The 24376-nt window shown below is 38.5% G+C and overlaps 9 non-coding genes across 9 annotated transcripts; 2 read left to right on the forward strand and 7 right to left on the reverse strand.

Moving 5' to 3' along the window:
- Positions 1-5551: 5551 nt before the first annotated feature.
- Positions 5552-5623, forward strand: Trnaq-uug. The gene has a single exon. It is a non-coding gene; the product is annotated as a tRNA-Gln (tRNA).
- A 9659-nt stretch (positions 5624-15282) lies between these two features.
- Positions 15283-15375, forward strand: Trnay-gua. Its single transcript has 2 exons — positions 15283-15319; positions 15340-15375. It is a non-coding gene; the product is annotated as a tRNA-Tyr (tRNA).
- Positions 15376-15907: 532 nt separating this feature from the next.
- Trnaq-cug lies at positions 15908-15979 on the reverse strand. Its single transcript has one exon. It is a non-coding gene; the product is annotated as a tRNA-Gln (tRNA).
- Positions 15980-16071: 92 nt separating this feature from the next.
- Positions 16072-16143, reverse strand: Trnaq-uug. Its single transcript has one exon. It is a non-coding gene; the product is annotated as a tRNA-Gln (tRNA).
- An 89-nt stretch (positions 16144-16232) lies between these two features.
- Trnaq-uug lies at positions 16233-16304 on the reverse strand. Its single transcript has one exon. It is a non-coding gene; the product is annotated as a tRNA-Gln (tRNA).
- Positions 16305-16672: 368 nt separating this feature from the next.
- Positions 16673-16744, reverse strand: Trnaq-cug. The gene has a single exon. It is a non-coding gene; the product is annotated as a tRNA-Gln (tRNA).
- A 78-nt stretch (positions 16745-16822) lies between these two features.
- On the reverse strand, positions 16823-16894 carry Trnaq-uug. Its single transcript has one exon. It is a non-coding gene; the product is annotated as a tRNA-Gln (tRNA).
- Positions 16895-16977: 83 nt separating this feature from the next.
- Trnaq-uug lies at positions 16978-17049 on the reverse strand. The gene has a single exon. It is a non-coding gene; the product is annotated as a tRNA-Gln (tRNA).
- Positions 17050-17141: 92 nt separating this feature from the next.
- Trnaq-uug lies at positions 17142-17213 on the reverse strand. The gene has a single exon. It is a non-coding gene; the product is annotated as a tRNA-Gln (tRNA).
- Positions 17214-24376: the final 7163 nt, after the last annotated feature.

Below are 24376 nucleotides of genomic sequence, written 5' to 3' on the forward strand. Positions count from 1 at the left end.
CGCTAACCACTCGCAACGAGCGACGCGTTTCGCATTCTCGGTTTAATCCATCATCATCGGTGGAAATCGAAGGGATGGCCAGGCCGCTCCGGGCGATAACGGGGCCGGCAACGAGGAGAGCATCACACCGCCGCGAATAGTTCATTAAAATATCCATGAATACGTAATTGTGAATGCGGTCAGAGGCAACGAAATCAGATAAATGAGCGCGTACCAATCGCGCGAAATGGAACAGTAATTCGTACAGGTTTGCACAATTAAGCCAGCCATCGAACAAAAATATTCTATTTCGCTTCCGGTGACCGCGCCATTAAAATCCTCTGTGATTACTTATCCATTTATTTACGGGAAAGCTGGAGTGACTCCCCCGGGCTCTGAATCGTTTCAATTTTCACCGTTACGGGCTGACCTGGCTGCAAATTGTCTTAATATCCTGCCGTTAATAACGTCGACCACGCATGACACGTGAAACGATCGAGCAATATGGTGGACAATTTTCCATGGCGTCGAGTTCGAAACGAAATCGAGTGAAAGAATAGAAGGTGCGTTAGTCACGGGCCATTTTGCCACCAGCCGTGACCTGTACGCGCGTTGCCTTTATTTTCCAAGCGTTAATTCACTCGAACAGTGTTCGTCCTCTCGTGCAGGAGGAAGTCGAACCCCTCGAACGAACCTTTCTTTTCTCTTTTTTGTCTCTCTCTCTTTCTTTTTCTCTTTTTCTCTCTCTTTCTCTATGTAAGTCTCTATCTATCTATCTATCTTTCAGTTGTGAGCGTTTTAAAATCCGGCCCGGTTCTCGGCGGTTCGGTCACGTGCCGTCACAGGGGGTGCATCATAATGCGCTCGTCACCGTGCTGTTTCGCCTCCGCTGCTCGGTTCTTCGTGTATCGAGATGCATACGTAATTAACGGGAAGCATTAACGGGAATTAACAGGCAGCTTAACGGCGCGGAAAAGTAACGTGGGAGCTGCGAGCCCGGAACAGCCGCGAGCCAACCTTTTTGTTGTTTGTTTCGCTTTATTCGGGATTGTCTTTGGTAGCTATTTTTTGTCGAGTGATCGACGTTCGTAAGATTAACAGCCTGTCTTGTCTAATCGCGCATAAATCTTGTGATTTTGTCGGCAGCTACTCGGAACGCTGCTTGTTCATTGCATGTAATATAACGTAAGATGAAAATGGTATTTTCTGCGATAAGAAAAGATACTGAAGAATATTCGAGTACTGACATATATGCACTTTGTATTACCAAACCTCCGATTAAACAATTGACGTCAGAAGTTGTAATTTATACCACGTGTATGGCTCGATATTACGAAACAAGGAATTAATTGACGCGTGAATATTTTGACGAGTCTGTGCATTTAATGATTGAATTATTAACGTCTAACTGGAAAAGGAAGTAAATTATAGATAGAATTATTAATCCTGCCTTCCTTTCCTTTCTGATATTTATTCCAGTTAGAATAGATATAGTATATTCATAAATTTAAAATGCATGAATATAAATCGATTCCCTTTTGTTAATCGTACTCCTATTATTTATCAAAAATGTGTAAATCAATTTGTAGGAGTATTAAAGTCGGCTTGGTTTCCAAACGCGTCAGAAAAAGTATATCGATGATGATGATGATGCATGTGTACCAGTCACGGGATGGTCAATATGCACACAGATCGCTAATGCAAGCTGCCGTCAGGCTGAAATTACCCAGGTAGAAATGATCGATCCAATTAAGCACACGACGTAACGGAAACGTATAATCGTGTCTAGAGACGGTTAAAGACGGTCGTGCGTATAATTGGTAACGTATAGTTTCGTTCCTTGCTTCTGTTAATATCATACAATGATAAAATCTTTAATAAAGTGCCTGTTACACGGCGATGAATCCTCAGGTAAGTGGCATTCAATTTAAGAACGTAATAACGTCTCGTAATACATCGACGATAAATTTCCTTTGCTTGATCTTCGAATAAATCTGCTTCGAATAGTATCGAGACGAAAAACATTGCATCGTATTAAAAGTTGATTTAAAAGTTAGCGAGCTACGGTTACGTGGCACACAAACACCTTACGATCGCTCAGAGAACTCAATGAGACGAAATAGTCGTATAACGAAGGCGTTAATTACACCGTTTGAAACTTTCTCGTGGAGCTATGTGTTTTGCAAGAGATGAACCTTACTATACTTATTGCTATATTTTACTATACTAATTTCTATATTTGTATATATACTATGTATATACGTTGTAAGATGGTCGCGTAACTCTGGAAGAGAACGGTGGTATAATTTTTGTATCGTTTCTATTTCATTTATATGAAATCCGCATCGTTGATAAAAAAATGAAGTACAAAAACAAAATCCAAGTTCGATTATTTTTTTGTGGAATATAATAGTTTTAAACGACCCTTGTTTTCTTTACCTAAAGTAGTTAAAAAAATAGAATATTGTTTAGTATATAAAGATGCGTTTCTTATAGACAAAATATTCTAATATTACTTTACTAATTTATTTAGTTATTACTTTATTAATACAATTAATCGTAAATAAACGAAATGAATAAGGTATAACCATTCTCAGCTATTCTTTTCTTCACATCTCATGGACCTTCCCTCTTTATCAACCTGTCCGTAGTGCGTTCCATGCTACTTCAAACATTCTCACTACTCCATTCTTCAGCAACAATAACATCCTCTAAAAAACCCTCTTTGAAAAAAATTCTTGCAATTGCAGACGATCGTCAGAGCGTAAAAAAGGCGTGGAAACAACGGGTCGTCGGTTCGATTCAAAGGCGTGAACTATCGGTGAAATGATCAAAATAATCGAACGTAGACGAAGGAAGCGAATGGTGGAGACGAGCACATCGTAAAGTGAATCTCATTAGCGATACCCTGATGCATAGCACGGCTACGGGGGGCATCGCTTTGATGTCGAATGAACTGCCGCCCCCTGAGGGTCATAGCACGCGGCATTATTGTTATCACGAGACGAGGCTGTTTCTAATTATCGGAAAGGAACCGGAAGTCGCAGCCTGCGACGCCCTCCTCCACTCACAGAAGAACGTTATTTGTCCTACGTTAAAGGCACGTACTCACCGGCAACCAGTTCACGACTAACGTTAGCGAACGATACTCGATAAAATGATCACAAGCATTTTATATCCAACAAATAGTCTGTCGATGTCACAAAAATATTCGGATCCTATGATGTTCTTAACCATCTTGCTCTACGTTTCAAGTATATATAGAAATAATTAAAAAAATATTTTAGGTTACGATAGGCTGTAATCTTCTGTTAAAATAAACACTTTATTTGTTTATTTACCCTCGATAATTTTTTATATTTAAGTACAAATGGAAGATGTCCACTTTTCGCGTTACAGAAATATTAAAATAAATCGTGTTTTAATAAATACCAACAGTACGCAAACAAATTACGGATTGTTGTCCGTGAACTGTTTGCGAACATCAGTGAGAACGCACCTTAAGGGAAACAAAGGGAAAAAGCAAGGCAAAGGGATCGAGGTCCGCTTTTGGTGGAGCCGTGAGGAAAGACAAAGCAAGGGGTCGATGGCCCACCTGTTCTTTCGGAACCCTTTGACGAATGACCCCTGTAGACGAGTTACACGTATTCCTCGGTCCCCTGTCATTAATCATATCGACGCCGTTGGATGATCAGTGTTAAGTGCGTTGCGTGCCACCAGGTCTCCTCGATCGTGGTTTGTTTGCCTTTCATTAATATTCGATTTCGATGCGACGATGGAGAATGAATTTCTCCCGTGGATTAATTCGAGAACAAGGAAAGTGGAGTTTAAGTCGTTGATGTAGTTTTATGTTAATTTTAAAGTTAGGATTCACGAGGTGCGAGGAAAGATTGACATTTTCTCTTTATTTTGTAATGGGTTTTTCAGGATAGAACGTAGAAGATCGGATTAGCGAGATTTTGGTGTTTTTATAGGAAAACAAACTGCGACATCAGTCCGCAACAAAGTACAATATCAGGTTTAAGGATTCAAATAACTATTCTCAATCTTTCACACTAACAGTTTATCTTTGTATTTAATCACGTCAAAGAAAAATACTTCTACATAGCCATCAAATGACATCAAACGTAAACAATCAACAAATCTCAACTCCTCTAAACTCGTCAATTTATCTAACGACAAGATGAAAAATTATATTGTATATACGTTTTTTTTAAAGTACCTTATTGGGTACTAAAAAGGAAGAAATACTGAAAAAACCATAAATCCAAGCTCTCGAAGCAACTAGTGGAACGAAGGACTTTCACCTGCGTCCAAACGACATCACCTAATTTCCTCCAGAAAGTAATCAAATAATAGTACCGTCCAACATCGCCAGCGTAGCAGCAATTTCGGTTTAATCGCTCGTTCCGGAATCACCCCCGGTGACGCTTCGGAAAATAAATTTGTGAAAGTCCGCCACGAGCACATGTCACACTGATTGCACATCCGCTTCCGCCGCCGTTAGGTACGAAGACAGCGCGCCATTATAAAACCGGCCCCACGAAAGAAACATAATATTTATTGCCAGCTTCCGTTCAATTAGGGGTTGACACGGCATCGCGACGAAGGGAGAGGGTTTGCTACATCGAACCCGCTTTCATCCCCCCAAAAATTCTGTGTACCCTGCCCGACCCGCCTTTCTCTGTCGCTTGTCGATGCTTTCGAAATCTATGTTCGCTTTCACCCCCCGCTCGATGGGGTGTTCTGAATTTATATATTGTTCACCCTCTTCCGATTCGGGACGACACTCGCGAAATGGCTCAAGAGGCTTTTTTTCCTTTTCGCCCCGCGTCGAAACGGGGTTGGAAACTCGAGTGTCGAGAATGTGGGAAGGGGTTTGTAAATTACCAGTATCTTCTCTCCTCTTTTTTTTTTTTGTCAGTGTCCCTTGCCTTATGTTGGATAAATTGAATGAGATGATCGGAGATTTGTTTGCGGATGGCGGTGGAAGGGGCGTGTTATTTTTAATTAATTCGACTATTACAAAGTAAGAATATCTATTACCGTAATAATGACGTTTCTCGATTTAATTATATTTTTAGCTAAATCAAATAATTTTCTCTTACTCGATAGAGATAAAAAACACCTGTTATTACGGTACAAAGTTAAGTGTCTATTTCCGATAAAGACTACCACTGCCACTGTACTTCAGACTAATTCTATTTATAATATCGATTGTGTAACATTTTCAGCACACTGAGTGCACATACTCTCCTGTCCTTGTCTGTTCTACAACTATATAGTATATACGTACATACAATACAGTTTATTGCTGTTTTTCATCAAACACTATACAAACAGCGTTGAACAAAGAGGCGTATTTATTTTTAAACTTAGAAGAGCACCTCTATTACATAACCTATATTTATATTGACATTAACTTCATATACTACGCACGCTATTTAATATTTAATAATAACAATCCACAATATGTATATATATATATATCAACAAACAATAAATAATTCCATTATCGATTTATTTTTATCGATCTACTAATAAGGTGTAGTGAAGCATACTCTTCCACAGCGGTCCCATGGTGTAATGGTTAGCACTCTGGACTTTGAATCCAGCGATCCGAGTTCAAATCTCGGTGGGACCTGAAATCAATTTTTTTTTCTTTTTCAACTCGTATTACCTGCTCTTCGCACGTCTACACTTTATACCATTTAACAACATCAATTCATTTTCTTTTTATTTTATATTTCCTATTTAAAAGATCCCGCTTACAATCTACAATCACACCAGCGCGCACAATCCACGCTCACCACTTATCTTCCTACTCGATCGTAACAACGCGAAGCGACAGAGAGATACGTATCTACATGGTGCGCAATATTGTAATGCGTTTTCGCTGTTCGATCATTTTTAATGAAACGCCAGAACGCATCTTACGTGTCGACGTGAACGTCGATCGACATATGACGCGTCTCTATATCCGCGAAATCCCCGTGCCTGACGCTTAATCCCTAATTATATAACGCGTAGCCGGCGATAATTCATTTATTATACATGTAATTCGATAATCGGACAGAGGCGTAGACCGCGCGTTATCGTTCGTTTCCACGAAGGTAGCGGTGCTTTTTCGCCTCGCGATGTCGGGCTTATCTGGAATCACCGCGTCCCGGCTACCTGGCGTGTAACTCACGGATCAAAAATGTATCCGGCCGCTAATTATCGGCTAAATTAAGCCCTACTCCGGACGTACGAAACGTTGTAAGTAATTCGCTACCGATGACAGATTACGCGTTCACAACGACGCGCCATTAAAGATTGATTAAAATTGTAGAAATTATAGGCACGCGGTCCCTTCCACGATGTTACCCGCAACGATGTACGTAGCACGATTATTTTCAGTTCTTGTTGTTTTATCTTTCAGGCTGCAACGAAGTGAAAATGTAGCGGTAAATTGCCGTAGAAAATGACACGTGTTTATATGTTCGTTTTTATTGCCGTTGTTAGAGATAAGTGCGTGGTTGGAAGTGGTGAATGGCTTAGCGAATGATTATTAGATCCAGTACGGATAACGTAAGGGACAAGGTAAAGAAGACGTTCAGTGCATTATATAGACTTTCAAACAGCAACTCGATCTTTGATATCGAATCACGGAATATTTGATCAGCTTCATTTTTCGCGGTTTCGATATCCATCGCGTTTATCCTTTGTTAAAAAGATTTCTAATTCGAAAAGAATATAAAGTTGCTTCTAATATATTTTCTGGTTTTCATTTTATGTTAAAAATTCTCTGCTTCTCCAAACTCGGGATTTCTTTTTCCAATGAAACGAGAATATGACGGAACGACGAAAAGAAGGCAAATATTATCTGTATCGAGTTTACGTATCACTAAAGCGATCTATAAGAGAAATAAAATACAAAATAAAAATCCGCATTTCTAATATAATTAAAGCTAGATATTAGATTGTTCCAAAAGTTTCTTTGGTTTCATAAGTGAAATGATAGATGCACAACATTTTTTATTTTATATTAATTCATGGATTCGTGTATGATCCATTCTGTAGTAATAGAATAAAATGGATCAAACGTAATTGAATAAAATAATATAAAACAAAAAATATTGTGCATCTACTACTTCCTGATAAAACGAAGAGAACCTTTGCAACAACCTAATATAAAAGCATCAGAGCTTAAAATGCAATTTAATAAATAAAAACTGTAGCATGTTCAAGTAAAACTGCAACTATCCGTAACCGAAGCCAAAGCAAAAGATGAATATTCTCCATCATTGTAATTATCAACTACGCCAAAATTCAACGATGAAAGGTGCGAACGATTCACGCGCAATTATGTTTGCTATCCACGCAACACACGTGACCAATAATCCGACCATTCGTACGACAAACATATGTATAGCCATAACATATTCGCGTCTAACGTGGCGGGTGCTCATCAATCACAATTACAAAACGCCAACGCGAATAGTAAAATCACACAAATTACACGTTCGCCGCTCTCATCGGCCGCTCTGTTGCACGCGAGCGCATTATTACCGAGCGTTTCCCGGTATCAACATTAATCAACCAGCTGTCTATTCTATATTTCCGTCGAGGTTGTCGCATTGATTTCGATCCCCTTAAATCAGTCGTGGAAAAACGAATTTCCCGGCGCGACACGGTGTTTCGCGATTCGAACGACGCGTGAAACATTGGATTGCGAGTTCATCGTAATTTATCGACAGCGCGTGTTTTATGGGTTTTCGTTCACGCGGCGCTTGCACAGTGCGTAAACAGCGGTTTCAAGTTTCTACAGAGGCAGCTTCTTGCTAGGAAAGCAGATTTTTTCAATGCTATTCATACTCCTCTGTAAGTAACTGTTTTTGTGGCTTGCGATTCAATTTCGTCTTTTCGTTTCTCGAAATTCTTCGGGCAAAGTTGCACTCGATATCGTTCTACTTTCTTACAATCTCGGAATTTTTATACACAGATTTCACACTCGTTTCAATGTATACAAATTTGTAGAAAGATCGTCGTATAAAATTAGGAAAGGAAAAATTACGTGTATCAAGGGAAATCGTCAAAGAACGTATCAGGGTTAGTGTAATTTTGGACAGAACTGTGCGTGAAGAATTTTGGGAAAGGAGTTTATTACGAAATAAAAGTTGTTTCCATCTCTACATGCTAACAACATATTCGAGGATAAATATTAAATGAAGTTAACAATCCATGAAAAGCATTTATTCGTTAAATCTAAATAAACGTACATCTTTTTCTATGTACATCGTTGATTCCGAAGCTTTCTTTCTTCTTTGATAGTTGCTCAAAAATTATTTTTTCGTTATTTTTTGAAAACTTTCAAGCTGCTCCCCGATACAAGAACAAATAGTTCGTCAACTTGTCCTAATTGCACCGATCCAAATCCACAGGTGTCGAACAAATTTTAGATTCCAGTACAAACAGTGAACGACGATCCGTTATGATAATTACAGTCTGCGATGAGCAATCGAGGATAAATGGTCCGAATAAGCGATCACCGTTCGTTAATCCCTGGAAAATGGCCGATTTCGCGAATCAGATTTCCTGGGACGACGAAGGATAAGGAAAACGGGGGGCCCAGACTACGACGTTCCCGTACGATCGTTACAGCAAGTTCATCAAGATGTGACAACGCCACCGTGAAACTGTCGCACGCTCGTAAAATACTTTCTCAATTTAAATTTCACCGAGACGATCCCTTGGAAGTTTCCGGTTAACGAGCGGAACCGCCCTAACTCAGTTGGACGATAAAATACCGGCCTCGTAATGACGGAACGTGTAATCGAGAATCACACGAGCCATCGTCCGTAACACTTTGCCCGCGGAATTGCACCTCGTCCGCGGATAGACTATCCAGACAGGGCAGACGGTATCAAGAATCTTGCCACACCGTCGTCAACCGATCCTAGAGATCGTTTTGTACCAAGATCTTTCGAATCTTGTAGTGTAATTTTATTTCTGAACCTGCTGATAGTGATTTCTTGATGGCCATGGTCTTATCTAAGTTTATAAGATTCAACTACTTCTCTGCATTAATGTAATCGTACTTTATTTTCATTGTATTTCGGTTTCATTGAACGCAGATTTGTTTAAGTTTTAATATACTTTTCTATATTTTTCTGAATATATGGGTGAATTTTTCATACGAGATTTGTTAGGAAGATATATAACCCAATATAAGTCTGCAGCTATAAAATTGTTGATTTATCGTTAGTTAGATTTTGAACAAAATCGTGAAAGATGTTTCATTTTTATCATATTCCACTGCCATTGAATCGCTACATCAAGCTTTAAAATTCTAATAGAATATGGAAAGAATTTGGAACAGGAATTCGTGAAGCTTTCACCAGATTAAAACACCGGCGAACTGCTTCTATTGTTGTCTTTGAAATAAACTGTTCTCATACTGTCATAGAAAATAGAAAAGATTCCACCAACTATTCGAGAAGCCACGTTGATCGATGTGAGCGTAGAAGATGAAATAAAACAGTTATTAATTCCACGCTAGTATTGCTATCGTATTTAGTTACACATTCCGATACGTTATCGTTTATCGCGTGTAAAATTTCGACGTACCAATCCCGCTAAAAAAATAACCAAAACTTATCAATACATCCATCCATTATGAAAGAAATTAAACGATTCCTGTCGCCATACCATTTTCTAATTGAACGTCCAACACGCCCGTGTCGCTTTTATTCCAAAAGTAAGTAAGTACTCTATAAATCCCTCGCATTCAAAATGTTTTCCAGCCAACTGAAAAAGCCCTGTCGTATATAAGCCACGGCGAAGTTACTTTATGCTCCGATTTAAGGAATACGCGGCGTGCTCATAAACCATAAAAGATTCCAGTCATAACTCGAACGGTATCGCATTTTATTTAATTGCCCCGCGGCTCTTACACGGCCCTAAAGGAAAACAGGCAGCGGAGAACTTGCGTGCATAATATTATTTATTACCAAAGAAGCTGTTAAAGTTTAACGCCTGCCGCGCGAAATTAAACGCGATAAAATGTTTGTTATCCAATCGTATCGCGCCTCTAACGTCTCCTCAATGTCACGCTTGTTCCGTCTCGCTATCTCTCGCGGATAAGACGCGACTTTACAACCGCGAAGACGCTTTCGGCGTTCGCCCTACCGAGCGCACGACGATCAGTCGAAGACGCTTCGATCAGTTAAAGCGACTGCTCGTGACTGATAAAGCCGACACGACGAGAGTAGAGCCTTCTTAATGCACGTTCGATTTAGTTTTATTCGTTAAAACGTACTATAGTGTATTTTTGATATAGATACGACTGGTACAGTCTACGAGCGTTTACAATTGAAGACCATAAGAGACGAACATGATATATACTAAGTTTCTATGCATTTATGGGATATTTAAAGATGCAAGAATCTACGTAACATGCGCAAGTGTAAAAAATATTTCAAGCGAGGTAGTCGTTGGAATGGTTAATGGATGGGATAAATTTGTATTTAGAGAATAAAAGAGAAGATGTGATTTATCGCATTCTTTGTCCGTAATCTTCGGTTACGACCCATTCGGCACTTCAACTGCAACAAATTGATACGAAGTGAGAAAAATTGATACATCTCTTAGTTTCCAATTTTCGTGATCTTCATTCGTGTTTCTTATTTAATTAGGAATATATTAAGATACATATACATACGTTTTAATGCATTTTTAAATCCTTTTGATACATATCGGAAGTGAAATTTTGAAGAAATGACTTGGTCAAAACGTCGATTAAATTAAAAGATCAATACAACGCATTAAGTCGTTCAACGAGATTTATAACTCCAGCTCAACGCTCGAATAAAACCCCTGTCACCGAAAAAAACGCAAGAAGACATCGACGTCTTGGGTTAAGAAAACTTTGCATATTTTTAATAGTCGCAGGCATCTCGAGCCAATTTCCCGTTTCACCATAAAACCCCAAACGCTCGAGATTTATGGCCACCGCGTCAATTATAATCCGTTTCATTCGGAAACCTTCTTCGTTTCGACAAACCTAACCCTTCGCGACTCTGCTGCACACCCTCGAACTTATATCGTAAAAAAAGAACGATATTAGACGTTCTCCCTCGTCTTCCCTCTCTCGAACCTACCCGCTTGCCAAGCTGAGATGGAGCCTGGCTTTGGGGAACGTTTAAATAAGACGCGAAATTTTTTATACGGGTAAAAAGCGCGTGGCACGACGAGGAAGGCACAGCGAGCTGGTTCGTAAAACGTATCCCGCCGGATGGGCCAGAAATGGCCCCTCTACCGTATCGAATGATTACCACCGAGGAACGTACAACGTCGCGATTTAACTGCCCCTTAAAAATTGTTTGTCTACGCGGCGTTTTAACAACGCGATCCCCGTATACGATCTCTCGTTTCGTTCGTCCCTCGTCGATGTTCTCCGTTTCGCGACGTTTAAGGTAGATTTTAATGTATGCGCGGGAAACGACGCCGGTGGATGCCTTTGATGAGCGAGCGTTTAAAACGCGAATATTTGAAAGTAGGGTAAAAAGGGAGGAGAAGATATAGTGTTAGGAAATTGAGTCGTAAATGGTACGGTTTTGCAAATGGTTGCTTGGAAGTGAGAGGGTTCGATGAATGGGGTGGCTTGTTGGTAGTAATTGTTAATGGTTTTGGAAAGAGTGGAGTTTTCTTTTAGAAGAAATTGGATCTAGGGAATGGTGATGTTTTAATTAATATCGGTAAGCAAAGATTATTGTTGGGGATGAAGCGTGATAATCGTATCGCGGGTATTTATACAATTTTCTATTTTTATGAATATAATTGAGGGAGCGTAGTTTAAATAAAGATTCGTTTCGCTTATTTGGTTCGCTCACTAAAAATATCATAACGAGTAGTTTATTCTGGACAATTTACAGATTTATAGCTATTACGTGAATTTTCTGTATTTGTACATCTTTAACTTTCCCAAAGGTGTTTAAAAATTCGTGGTCTGACGGTGATTCTCAAAGATACGGATTATTTATTTAAAAAATGAGATAAAATACAATAGTAGTTTGGTTGTTTCGTCTGTGAAAATTATCACTAGAAATTCTGATTGTATAGGGTAATTTAATAATTATTGATTTACTTTTTTCTATAAGAAATAGTATTTTCCAAGCAATCCCATCGACAGCGTTAGTTTAGGACTTAAAGTGTATGTCAACGAGTTACATTTCATCGTGGGATTAAAATAAAACAAGATTGATAAAGTTTCAGTAATTAATTCTGGAGTGATAGAGAGTCTCCTAATCTGCTTATAACAATATAGTCGTTATCAAACAAGGCATCTGGAAAATATTATTTCCAAAAAACAATCCAACAAGTAATACATTATATCATACATTTTAAATTTAATACAAATATTTTATCTACAAAATAGTTTCTCTAAAATCTTTCGTTCTATTTCTCAGAGCATATTATTCCTTATTTTCATGTTTCTGTATTCTTGTATGTGCTTCTTTCTATTTATTTAACGAAAGTCTTGGACTTTTCACAAAACCCATCTCAAAACTGGGTTAAGAATCTTTCTCCTTAGTAACAGAGGAGAACACGAAAATAGAGTATGAAATATATGGAAATGCTATCAGTTAGATAAGCGATTTTATTAAAAAAAAAAAAAAGAAGCATCGCTTACGTTCGTTTCTCGATTGCGTATCGTAAATTCGATAAGCTCGGTCCCAATCTCTTTGGTTTTCGTCACTGCGCATAAAAATTCGCTACGTCAGCAGTACTATCGTCTAAATAGCCGAATTCGTTGCTTCTAGGTCAATGTGGACATTCCTGACCGAAATGCAGAAACAAAAAATCAACGAATCGAATGAAGCGTCGCACGAGAAGCGTCTGATTCTTCGTGTCTGACCATGACCTGGAAAAATCTACTTGCTTCAGTTCCGCAAGGAAATGGGATTGCGATGGAATTGGAAGTTTTAGGGGAAATGGGACCTAGATTTTTGATACGTCGGAAAAATTGTGCTGGTTCATTTTCTTTCAAATGTTAACCTTAATTCAAAAGCTATCGCTGTTTCTCAAATTACTTTTTGTATTTTTCCTTTTCGCTCTTCTTCGATATCAAGTGACCTAAAATCTAAGTACGAGGTTGTAGATTTTACATTTCATTTTATTTGTATGCCATATTATTTTCTTTTATTACTATTTCATTGTACTACATCCCAATAATTTATTTATAGCCGCATTTTACCTTAATTAAATATTTTCAGAGTAGGTTGCGCGTTATCTAAACATCTAATTTTTAAATTACTCTGAGTGCATCTAAGTAATTAAATAACTAAAGTTATTACTTGACTCATTTTAGATTAGTTTCTAACTAACAGATAAGTATTCAATTAATTTATATAACATCCTTCAGACTAATTCTTCAAGTTTCTATCCAAGTCAAAAATTGTAAATTGTTTCTCTGTCAAACGGTCAGAATTCCGCCGGTAGATTTCGCGATTCATTAAAACATACCTAGAAATAAAAAAGAAGAAGAACGAGCCTGGAATTTGTCATATCCAAAAGCCTTCGTTTTCTCTCTAAACTCTCAGCTAATTCAATAATTTGTCGCGAAAGAAAAAAAAAAAAAAAAGAAAGGAAATACGTTCGCAACGTACAACAAGCTTCTTTACACCGTGAAAACTGTCTCTGCAAATACGTGGCCCACGGGAGGTCCCTCATTAAACATTCGTCTCTCGTTAAAGCAGAACGCGATCTAGCTCCTTAATTCGGCGATGAGGAGTAATTAAGCGAAGCGACGAACAGCGCAGCTGTGAACACGAGATGGAGAACACAGAGAGACGTCGAGGTACTTTGTTTCGCAGTAAACCGGGTTTAATGACTTCATGTAAAAATACCCCATCGACTTTACGATATAGCTTCTCCTCTGCGTCTCTTCCCTACCTTTCCATCGTGTTCCTCTTCCGATGCTTTCGTTCCATGTTCCTCGTGATCTTCTATACTTCTCCTCGCAGGGTGAGTTTTCGGCTACGACCATAATTTTATAGTTTTATGTAAACTGTATCGAGCCATGAAACACGCGGCGCTCTACGATGGCTTGATGGTGATTGGCGTGCAGCACGAGATAGAGAGAGGATTTCTACGGGGTATAAAATTTTCACGACGTTCAGTCTCGGCCGCCTTTGACACGCAATTCTTTTTCGTCCGCTGCCTCGAGACGTCGTAAATAAGTGATAACTGGATCGCGGCACGGCGGAACGCGTCGTCAGCGATCGTCGGCCTCAGTTTCGACGTTGTCCTGCTTTGGATATCGGAATTTCGGTGGTGGCTCTTCGACGATGTTGTTGATAGGCGAAGTTAGTAGTCTATGTTGGCGAATAAAGGCTCGAAAACGAAACTTTCTGCGAGGAATATGAGTACAATCGTTTCTGTCTTGGCCGAATGATCTTCCTAGAAGGCAATTAATTGAATAGATTCATTTGGAAGAAGTATAGGGTAATATCGATTTATATTGGAAGAAGAAGACACAAGAATTAAATTCCTTACGTTCAGAACAGATGAAATTACGTCTATTTCAGTTGAATAAAGTTATTGGGAGATGACTGAGCAATTTATTCAGTTTCACGTTCCCTGATAATTAACAGTTTGAGGGTGGAGCAGGAAAGTGGAAATATAAAGTAACATTGGTTCATATTGGAAAAGAAAGGGTACAAAGTGAAGCTCTTTCTTGGTTGAATAAAGTTATTGGAAGGTAATGGAGCGATTTATGTAGCTTTACACCCCGTAATAGTTGAGAATTTGAGAATGGAGCGCGAAAGTGGATCTACAGAGTAATATTAATTTCTTCTGGCAAAAAGAAAATCCAAGAGAAAGATTCCTGATAGCCAGAATAGTTATAGCGGTGTATTTCATAATCTATGGATATTTAGTCGAATAAAGTTAGTATGGAGTAATTGAACGATTTATCCAATTCCACGTTCCTTAGTAATTGCTAATTAGGAGCAGAATATAAGGGTGAAGTACGCTCTGATGTTCAAATTACGCACGAAGGCTTGGCATGACGCAACACTTCGTTCGTGACGTAGGTCAGGTAGTTCTACATATAGATCTTCCTTTGACCTAATTCTACTTTCGCTTTACGTGATGGATAAAATGTCAGAATTTATGAAAAATATTGATTTCTTATAAGTGAAAATGTATAACTAGGTAAATATTATTGTTATTGTTTAATAAATAATTAATTTATTAAAGATTAATAATTCCAGGATAATATCTTAGGTTATATATGAAAAATTAGAAGTGGACCTCAAGCCTTCGATAGCTCAGTTGGTAGAGCGGTGGACTGTAGTTGGAAAGTAAAAGATGGACATCCATAGGTCGCTGGTTCGAATCCGGCTCGAAGGAATTTTTTTATTTCGTGAATTATAATTTTGCATTAAATATTTGCATACAGATATCCATTTGTTATCTTTTATATACATTTGTTAATATTATTAATAAACTGTTAAAGGTATTATACAATTTTGCGTAAAAACTTATCTGGTCATAAATACAGTTATGAAATAAGAAATCAATAAGAAGAAAAATTTACTGTGAAAACTTAATTGAATAAAATATATACATTAAATTATAAGTTAATTCGAAACGAATAAACAGAATTGAATCAGATCTAAAGAAATTTGATTTATCGTAAAGCTTCCTATTTTCAACTAGATTATTTTTAGTAATATGTGTTTATATATATAATATGTGTCCCTCTTGCTGAATGTCACTTCTATAAATATTTGAATGAAAAGAAACATTAGTTTGTCACACAATCACATGTTTTGTTGTTAGAATCATTGAAAAAATTATGAGAAATATTTGTGGAACATTGATCAATTAAATAATTATGATTTTTCTATTAATACCAAAAAAAAAGCAATTGCAAAAAAGCAGGTCCCACCGAGATTTGAACTCGGATCGCTGGATTCAGAGTCCAGAGTGATAACCATTACACCATGAGACCGCTTGGAAGGGGTAGTTTTTCTCACCCCTATCGAGGTTTTGAAAAATATTCCGCTATTACAGTAAAAATGATTTAGAAAAAAGATTTTTCTCAGGTTCCACCGAGATTTGAACTCGGATCGCTGGATTCAAAGTCCAGAGTGCTAACCATTACACCATGGAACCGGTTGGTTAACGATTTATATATATATGTATTCTATCTATAGAAACATATTCTATATAAATATATCGGCACAATCAAAAGAAAACTACTTAGGTTCCACCGAGATTTGAACTCGGATCGCTGGATTCAAAGTCCAGAGTGCTAACCATTACACCATGGAACCTTACATGCGATCGATTTTTTAATATTACATCGTATTAAACATTTATTTATTTCAAATGTTAATATTTTTATAAAATTTAAGTTTACATATTTCGTACTAAAATTTGAAATAATAAGTTAAATGTTGTTTCTATCTCAATATTGTATTGGTTACTTATTTTATAAAGATTTTCTCACCGTTATGTAGTTTGTTAAAAAAATTTAATAACTTATATAAAACTTCATTTTATACGGTCATAGTCCAACAATAGGAGCTTCAAAAACTATAACTTTCCTGTGAAACCTGTTGCACCAGCAAAATATAAAAAATCTTAGACTTTAAAATTAATAACTTATTGTTTAAAATTTTCAAGATGTAAAAAATATCGAAGGTCCCACCGAGATTTGAACTCGGATCGCTGGATTCAGAGTCCAGAGTGCTGACCATTACACCATGGAACCCTCTATTTAAACAATTTTCAGTCTACTTTCTTATTTTACTAACATTTTTCAAAATTGCAATAAATGATGCAAAAACGTAGGTTCCACCGAGACTTGAACTCGGATCGCTGGATTCAAAGTCCAGAGTGCTTACCATTACACCATGGAACCAGTTGTTGAATCAGTATTTATTTAAATTTTTTAATTAATAAATTATTTATCAATATTTAAATGATTTTTTGAACCAAAAACAAAGGTTCCACCGAGACTTGAACTCGGATCGCTGGATTCAAAGTCCAGAGTGCTTACCATTACACCATGGAACCTGTTATTTAATTAACTTTTTACGCCTCCTATTGTTGTTGAAACATTTGTTTAACTTTATAATAAATTATTGCAACGGTAAATGCAAAAGTATAGGTTCCACCGAGACTTGAACTCGGATCGCTGGATTCAAAGTCCAGAGTGCTCACCATTACACCATGGAACCTCTTGTTAATAATATTCTTGCCAATACATGACAATTATCAAAATCGCATTCGATATTGCCAGCTGTTACGTAGGTCACGATTACCAAGAAATCCGCGTGTCTTATCGGGGCTTTAATTCTTCTGCTATGCGCATTTTACTTATCTACTATAATCCTCCACTTCCTTTTTTAGTTATTATCAGCATTTTTTCCCAACAAACCAAACTCACACACACGCACACAATGAAAATCACAGAAATAAAACGCGTCTACCTAAAACATAAAAATCATCAAATTACCAGCCTTTAAATCGTTCTTCAACTTGCTCCAATCCTCCACCCTCACCAATGTACCAATCAATTCCACAATGACATTCAACAATCTCGATCGACGAACAAGCCAGCAATCCTCCCTACTTTTCGAGTCGTTCGTCTCAGCCCGGAAACCACTCGAATTAATTTCCAGTCAAAGCATATTCTCTGTTCGGACGGCGCGACGCGTTCTCCTGCTTGACGTCCAATCAGGTCGAGCAACCCCATAGCCGCGGATACCCAGGCTCTGTTTGACCCTCGATCGGCCCGCGACAGCTCCGATTCCATTTCTCTGTTATACTTTCGTTCACAATGGCTCTTCTTACGGTTCGCTGATCCTTGACTGACAGCATCCCAGGCAGGCGGCACGTTCGTTCTAGGTGCGGTCCTGTCAACCTCGGATGACAGCCGACAGAGCAAGTGTTATTGTTCAGTCGGATTTTCGGGCCACGGGGATGATTCAGCCACCGTTCACGCGGACACGCTCGATGCATTTAATTAATTTGATAATTGGGCGCCGCGCTTAAGCACGCGGCGCCTGGGACAGAGAGGAATGTAAATCTATGGGGCGATTTATCACGCTGCGCTTGCAAAAGATTTTTTTTATTTCATTGCCATAGTTAGACTGCGAATGTTTATGCATTTTCATACTTTTAGAGATGCAGCTCGAGAGACGTAGCTTTAAGGGAGATTTGTTCCATCGACTAAATATCGTAGTGAACGCTTTATCTTCAGTATTTCGTATACTTTTGCGTGATAAGATGCATTTTATACTTTACGTTTTTGAAATAATAAGCGGATAAACATTCGCACAGTCTAGCGGTGGTATTAGCGGAGAAAGAAAGGAAAGAGAGTTTAAACACGAGGCGCTTGGAACCGGGACGTCTGGCTTATGGGACAATTTATAAGAGAAAGATCGTGCCAGATTTTCGTTACTTCTTTGTGATGGTATTTTTGAAAACAAAGACAAAAGGGAATTTTAAACGTACATTATTATACTACAACTAGTAGCGAGGAGCAAGGCTCACAACATGGTAAAATTGTATTATGAAAAACGATCTATATTCTGATTTATCGTCGAATGGAAATTAAGCAGCTTTACAAAGATAACCCCTGTTGTAGTCCCGCAATTCCATGATCTAGTTAAAAATGCACTTGCAGAATTTTATAATATAACGAATACTTTGTTAAAAAAGTATTGTATTGAACAGTAATTAGATTTCGTTAGAGTATTCTCTGGGTTTTCTGAACAGAAGCAAACATAGAGAAGAGTCTCTTTTGGTATGAACCATTCGATAATAAGATAAAACCGCTAGGAAAATTGCAAAGAAGGGAAAATGGGAACTTCATTTTTCCGTCGAAAACGCGGATCTGCAATATCGAAATTTTAGGATGATAATCAAAAGTTGAAAGGATTCGTAGAATTCTCATATTTGCAGCGTAACACGAGTTCTAAATTACGCGTCGCGGAGGGCCCTTTTGCTAGGGGGAATTTCGCAAGAATTTCTTTGCCTCTTATCGAGTAAGCAAGCTGCTTTCCTTCGGAGACCCGATGTTCCACCGAGCATGAAATAAGTGTACACACGCGGAGGAAAGGGACGATAAAGCGAATTTCGAAGGGAACAAGACACGAAGGAAGCGGTCGTTCTCGAAAACGCGGATCCTCCCCGTCCAATCGAATCCGCAGATAAAAAGAATCTGTCCCCGTTGTAAAACCATAAAGGTGTAATCGTGATCGTACAAGGGAAAGGAAGTAAAGAAAACAGCGCGATATATGTTCGCCATTTGTGCAGACAGGATTTACAACTTTGCGCAACAGTGCAAACAGAATGACGTTTAACGCTCGTTATTTAAACAGGATGGATATCTTTGATGTTCGTCGCAGGATATTGACACGAAAATTTACCGAGAAATTACGCTTCGATATCGATTACGAGATTAAGTATCGATTCGTTTTTTTGGTTATTACATTATCAGTATCGTATACTGTCAAGAAGACGTTTTAAAGTTATTACTTATTACTGAAGACTACACGGGGAAAATATGAGTCCATCTTTGATTCTACGACTTTTTATCGGTTGTTGGGAAAAGAAGCATTTCAATATGAAATAGTTGAGAAGACCTATAACTTGATAAATTAGAGGATATAAAGCAGAGATGACTTTTTATCGGTTGTTGGGAAAAGAAGCATTTCAATATGACATAGTTGAGAAGACCTATAACTTGATAAATTAGAGGATACAAAGCTTGTAAAAGTAGATGACATATCTATGTGTACTGTTTTCTAAGAAACGAATGATATTTGTTTAGTTGCTACGTTAGTGTAATTTAATTAACAATAGTCCATATTAATATTACTAATGTATTTTTTAAGTGTACCGAAAGACAAATATCTACATTTATGCAAACACATATTTAATTCTACAACGAAGTGCAAAGATAATTTTGTTATGAAAGTGGTTGACAATAAATCGAATTTTAAAATTATTCTATAGAATACGAGAAATGTGACTTGTCATATTTTTCATCCTTGTGTTCTTCGTTTATTTTGTAAGAATCTAAGTTCCATTTCTCTAATCATATTCATAAAAATCTGAATTCCTGGCAATATCAATAATTACCAATACATCCCCCGTCCTATTTCCCTGAATTTAAAAACTTAAAGTCGTAGTTTTCCTAGACTTCAACAAAATTCACTCACTTTTCCAATTTCACCACGAAATATGTTACTTCTCTTGACTTTCCCAATTTCACGAAGAAGTGAAATTTCCAACCACTTTCCACCGTATCATCAAAAAAGTGACATTTCTGCTCGCCTTTCCCAATTTCATCACGAGACGTGTATCACTGGGTCATCAGTTTCCGCGGAACCATTCACCAAAAACCTGACGACAAACGCGCACCAAAGTGCACTCGCTTTGCGGCTTCTTTTCTAATTAATGCGCGACTAGCGTCAATCATTGACCTCTGTGCCTCGCACCGAATAAAATATTCGACCACGCGTCGTCCCGAGGCACAATGCAGGAAGTGCTCGGTAGCGTGGCGTATCCCGTTGCACAAAAGCCGCGTGCAACCGGTGCAGTTGCTCTCCCTTTTACCCTCTTCTTGTCGTATCCTTGTCCCTCTGCGAAAGCCAAACAGAGAGATGCCCCGGCGGCGCGTTTCTCCCGCTAATGAATTCCTCTTTATGCCAGCGAGTAATTGGTACCTCGCATTATTCTCAATCAGCGAGGCTGTCCTCGCGACGTAGTAAGGATCGCGAGCTAGGGAGCGACTGGATCGAAAGAATCACCGTTTCGTGGCATAGAATGAGAGAGTCGAAGAGGAGACACCGCGAATGATAGGGACAAAGGAAAGTAGAAATGCAGTGAAAAAAAAGGGAAACGTGGAAAGACGCTGTGAAAGTTAAGGAAAGAGGGAGGAAAGGAGAAAACTCTGCACGGGAGTTAAGGGAAAAAGAGGAGAGGAAACGATGTGAAGGGGTCGAGAGTGAAAAAAGAAGAGAAAAAATATACGGGGTGATCCATGTAACTGTTTGAAAGCGTAACTTTATTCTTAATGTGGTCTGAGACGTAATACGCTACTCTTCTGCTTATGCTGGTTAACGAAAGTATTCAGAATACTTATAGTGCATAAAAAAGTTTAAAACCGATACTTGCGTGGAATTGTACAAGTGGAATTTGTGTTAGACATTGTTTTCTGTACCAAACCCATACGTCTATTATAGGACATACATAATCATATTATACATTCATTTATCTCGTCAATTTTAATCCAAGTTTTTTTAAATTATAGCGTCTTTTTCCGTTTTATTCTTTAAATTTCCTTCTGCTGTCACTGTACTGTAGAAAGATTTTATGAAGACATTATGTATGTTATACGAAACTTTTGGAAATTTTATTATCGCTGTAATAAGCTAAACATATCATCATTATGTTAATAAAATTTGAAATCAATCCGTAAATATATATATGAAATAGTATTATTTATTGAATGGCGAGAGGGTTCGATCTACATAAAAAAAATTCATTTTAGCATTTAAGAAGTAATACGATTATTGTTGTAAAGAATCTGTAATCCTACAAATGTTGCAGTCTTTCAGACGTTCGTCTTCTTCCTTTGAAATTTTTCTTTAAGTGCGTTAATAACGGAGTTACGTCTGAAACAATTCTATAGACCACCCTGTAGAGAGGAGTGAAAGAGGGAGAGCGAATGGAGGAGAAGGAACGCGGGAAAACCACACAGAAAAGTGCATCAGCGGAGGAAGAGATTCGCTGATTTACGAGCGGCAGTTGCTGGGAGGGCATTAATATTCGTGACGGAATATTAAACCGCGAGCGTCAATGGGCAGAGCTTCAAAGAGATTTTCCGGCCGCACAGGGAAAAGTCGAGAGATAGAAGGCGGGTGGCAGATCAACGTTCCTGCAAGATTATGAGATTCTCGTTAAGTGCCACGTGTAAAGAGTTCTTTCATACGCAGCCTCGACCCTGCCTGCATCGTCGTTCTCTCCTCGTCGTTATCCACGATAACGTTCGAGTTCGTAAAAAATAAATCGTCGCATAAAACGACACACAGAGATATATCGATTTATCGTTGGTTTTATTTTTCACGTCGGAATTTTTTGGACGGTCAGAGACACGTGAAGGTATGGGTTTTTCACGCGATGGATTTTATATCTTGCCGGAGATATCGCGGATATTTATTCCATAATTCGGTTGGTCCAACATTTCCCTGGGAATTCGGTTGGATCGGGGGGTCAAAATTAATTCGAGCATTTTTCGACGCTGTCCCTCTTGATAACGTTTTATTACGTGTCACGCGATATTGGCGCTTTTTATTATTGTTTCCTTTCCGCGGGCTGATGAATAGAAAGCACGACGGAAAATAATTTTGCTTGCTGAGTGGAAAATTCGATTCGATGACGAGACTAATTGCGCGTGAAATGGAAAATGAATGCATTACGATCCATTCGATTTGCAATATTATGTGCCGATATCGAACTATAACAGCCAAATCGATCCTCTTTTATCAAATATACTTAATTATAGACAAATGTCCAAGCAGGCCATAGAAAAAGCAACTCGACCATCTACAATCTACAGAGAAATTCTGTAACATATTGATTGTACAGTAATAAACTAGTTGCTATCTATACAAAATCTTATAGCGTACAGTTTATACTCATTTCATAATTTTTCTGTCTGATCCTAATTCGGTAACCGGTACCTGTATTCATTAATTAACTAGCATTGTTAAATCATGGGGCGATTTCAACAGGAGAAAAACTCTTCGCTAAACATCAATTACTTATCGCAGAAGCAAGAATTCCATCGTGAAACGTCGAAATCTCGCCTGGAGCGTTGCAACGTCCCGGATTCGAACAAGGACATTAATGAGATAAGACCGTCAGAGAGGGTAGTCCTGGTAATAATGAGGAACATTTTTATAACGAGGATCACCATCGCGAAATCATCTCCTGGGAAAAAAGGGAGAAAACGGAAGGAGGCTGCAGCACGACATTTCTCTATCCAACATCATCCTCCATTCTCCGTCGTCGTCGTCGTCGTCGTCGACGTCGTCGTTGTCGCGGGGAGACTTAATTATCTAATTAATTAACCTCAATCAGAACGATGAGTAATTTCTCGGTTCGCTGGCGCCTTTGCCAACGTCGAGACTTTCTTGTCACGCCGACTGTGGCCCCGAATTACGGATGAGTTCACGGCAAATCGATTATGTCCCGATGCTATTGCCCGCCTCTATTTAGGCGCAGCATCCACAGGATCCACAATCCTCCGGCGTTATCCTGTTTTCCCTGGCCGACCAATTTGCTCCTGCCAAGCCAGCCCTCGTCCCACCGATCCGTTCTCTATATCTGTTCGCCTTTATCTTCGCCTCTTACACGCCGATCGCGCGATAACTCGCTCGTGAAACGACCAGACGACGCGAGTTTGTTTTACCGGGGGTTCTCTCGCCTGAAAATTGCGTTTGCTCCCCGTGCAACGTTCTCGACATGGTCTGTTCCAAAGGAAGGCAACCCGCTGGAACGAATCTTTGCCAGAGTTTGGCAAAGTTAAGGTATTATAAATTTTGAGGGGATTTTTATTCGAGGAAATAACAGATCGTAGTTTGGATGTAAAATTAATATCTATGAATGGAGTCGGGGGAGGAAATTAAAAGTTGCGAAATAGGAAAAGGGAATTTTATAACAATTCATAAATTAAACTCTATAAATTGGAAAGAAGAGAAGAGTGATTACGTTACCAACGTCATATTTTTTAATGTATTTTAGAATAAAGCATAAGTCGTATGATATACCGTGAGCATAGATTGCAATAAGTAAAAAGGAGATCATTTATTTTTTAAGAAATTCAACACTGACTTAGGAGAAAGAAGAAGGATATGATAAATCATTTCAACTTCGAAGATCGAAACAGACAAGTGTTATGCGAAACTTGTTCGTTTATATATAGCCTTGTGAACAATAAAAATCCAATCTGTAGTTTAAAGAATCAACTTCCAGGGCGTAGAAAGGCGCCATAGAGATCTCTGAAAATTTTTCCCACAAATATCAATTTCATCAACTGCCTACCATTTTCACAATCGAAAAGCACAGTCGCTAATAAGAGCAGCTAGATGTAATCCCCGATTCCAAATCGTTCAACCCAATCAGCCACCCTCTTGGAAATAACAACACCGCTCCGAAGATGCTCGAATTCCTACTGGCAAGCATAGTCCAGGATCCGGTGCCGACAAAAGCGATCCACCCCCTTGGTATCAGTGTAACTGACGTTTTTGACGCGTCAAGTGGATCCAGCCACGGCTAGAGTTTCGTTTAACACACACAGGCACGCCAAACCGAGATACTCGTCGAT

This window comes from Bombus bifarius, unplaced genomic scaffold, assembly GCF_011952205.1.
Source record: "Bombus bifarius isolate JDL3187 unplaced genomic scaffold, Bbif_JDL3187 scf7180000008008, whole genome shotgun sequence".
Lineage (NCBI taxonomy): Eukaryota > Metazoa > Arthropoda > Insecta > Hymenoptera > Apidae > Bombus > Bombus bifarius.